The sequence below is a fragment of the Rattus norvegicus genome, chromosome 9, assembly GCF_036323735.1.
Source record: "Rattus norvegicus strain BN/NHsdMcwi chromosome 9, GRCr8, whole genome shotgun sequence".
Classification (NCBI taxonomy): Eukaryota; Metazoa; Chordata; class Mammalia; order Rodentia; family Muridae; genus Rattus; species Rattus norvegicus.
The window spans coordinates 94,558,162-94,560,661 of NC_086027.1; the positions used below are offsets into that span (position 1 = coordinate 94,558,162).

Consider the following 2,500-nt stretch of genomic DNA (forward strand, 5'->3'; position numbering starts at 1 on the left):
AGCGCTTACCTAGGAATCACAAGGCCCTGGGTTCAGTCCCCAGCTCCGAAAAAAAGAACCAAAAAAAAAAAAAAAAAAAAATTCTGTATCTTGGCACTTGAGGCAGAGGTGGATCTCAGTGAATTTAAAATCAGTTTGATCTAGAGCTATGTACTGAGATCATGTCTCAAAATAAAAAAACAAAATAAAATTTAAAAGACCCACAAAAAGTAGGTAGGGCAGGAGAGGTGGCTCAGCAGTTAGGAGTACTGTCTGGGAGAAAGAACTCACAACCATCTGTAATTATAGCTACAAGAGATCTAATTCTCCTTTCTGGTCTCCTTGGGCACCAGGCACAGTGCATATATACATATGAAGGCAAAATACCCATATACTTAAAAAATAAAGATAAAAATGTCTTTAAAGAAAATGAAAAATGTAAAAGAAAAATCTTGCTTCATATTAACTATTACTATGTGACAGGAGCTCAGGGGTGACTCTGCAATCAGCCTCCCCACTTCTCTTAAAGTGGCCCAGAAGAAATGAGTCCCCAAGTGTTCCCTTCCATGAATATCCCCTGGGGAAACATCAATAGGGAGTACCTGGAAATACACAAATTACTTAGCTAAAGATAAACAGAAAGTTCAAGGGGCTCATCGACCAGAAACAGATAGCTGTACTGGGATCCAGGTGTGGTAGCATACTCCTCTAATGTATCTTAGAGACAGAGGCAGGGAAAGCAGGAGTTCAAAGCTAGCCTGGGCTACTTACCTTAGACCTTGTCTCTAAACAAAAGAACACCTGAGCAGGTATCAGAGGCAAACTGGGAATAAAGCAAGGCTGGCCCTTGGAAAAAAGAAAGGTCTCATCTTTGGATTCGCCCTTCTGTTTGCCCCTAAAATATGGCTCCGAGCTCACTGTCAAGAAGACTAAGAACACTCCTGGGGACAGCTATGTTTGGACTCAACACCATCAGGGCAGACTTGCTAAATACATTTAGGCTAAAGGGCAGTTACTCAAAATAATGTTGCCACTCCCATGGGAAACCACAGCCTATTCCAAGGCATTCTGTGCAGGGGCAGAGGTTTCAGTCCCGAGGGAGTAGAGTTCTGAGACTGGGAACAATGAAACCAAGTGGGCATGAGGCACTCTGTCAGAAAGGGACATGAGGACCTGTTATTCAGTTATGGGGATGAAGGAACAGTCCCCATGGCATATTTAGTAAAACACATCAACAGATTTCTAAAGAGTAATAAGTTGCAACCTAGATTTGTATGGTATTTTTGTAACCCCAGTACTAGGAGGCTGAGGAAGGATTGAGATTTCAAACCTATCATGGACTACATACTAAGATTCTTCATAAACAAACAAACAAAATGAATAAAAAGAAGCCAAGTGTGGTTACCCACTCTAGAACTAGAGGTCAGAGGATCTCTGTGAGTTTGAGGCAAGCATAATATACAAAGAAAGTTCCGGGCTAGAAAGATGGCTCAGAGGTTAAGAGCAGTGACTGCTCTTCCAGAGGTCCTGAGTTCAATTCCCAGCAACCACGTGGTGCCTCACAACCATCTGTGATGAGATCTGATGCCCTCTTCTGGTGTGTCTGAAGACAACTACAGTGTACTCATACAAAATAAATAAATCTTTAAAAAAAAGAAAGAAAGAAAGTTCCGGGACTGCAAGGGTTACATAAAGAAACCCTCGCTCAAAATAAATAATTAGTTAATAAAATATATAGCAGGGCATAGGGGCCCTCAGGAGCCAGAGGCAGGTAGATCTCTAAGTTCAAGGCCAGTTTTGTCTCTATATTTCCAATTTCAGGCCAGCCAGAGCGACATAAGGAGACACTGTCTCAATAAGACATTTATTTTAAAATAATTCTTTGATATATGCAGACTTTTAGTTTTATCATTAATTACAGATATAAGCAAATTTGGGTTGGAGGGATTGCTCAGCAGCTAAAAGCACTCGTACACTTGCATTGCAGAGACACGGGTTCAACTTCCAGCACTGCCATGAAGGCTCACAAGCACCTGCAACTCCAGTTCTGGGAAAGCCAGTTTAGTTTCCTCTTCTGGTTTCCTTGGGCACCAGACACACTACACGCAAGTAAAACAAAGATATAAGCAAATTTCCATACTGAAATTTGAATACTGAGGTGAATATGCTTATTGATCTTACAGAAAAAGATCCTGGGGGACTGAAAGACTGGCTAGAAGACGGGTGTGGTGGCACGGGCCTTTAATCCCAGCACTCAGGAGGTAGAGGCAGGCATTCTCTGTGAGTTCGAGGCTAGCCTGGTCTACAGAGCTAGTTCTAGGACAGCCAGGACTGTTATAGAAGGGGTGGGGGATGTGTATGGGGAGGACTGGCTGGTCTTTCAGAGGACCCAAGTTTAGTTCCCAGCACCCACAGGGATGCTTACAACTGCTCACAACTGCAGTTCCAGGGGTTCTGATCCTCCCTGCTGACTTCCTTCAGCATAAGGCAGGCATGTAATGCATTCACACATACAGAATAA

At 42.8% G+C, this 2,500-nt stretch overlaps 1 long non-coding RNA gene across 1 annotated transcript in view; it reads left to right on the plus strand.

Annotated features, from left to right (window-relative positions):
- Window positions 1-2,500, plus strand: part of LOC120094734 (uncharacterized) — an 18,122-nt gene that overhangs the window by 13,748 nt on the left and 1,874 nt on the right. Inside the window, exon 2 of the long non-coding RNA XR_005489280.2 lies at window positions 1,967-2,137. This is a non-coding gene — a long non-coding RNA (uncharacterized LOC120094734). The remainder of the gene's footprint in view (window positions 1-1,966; window positions 2,138-2,500) is intronic.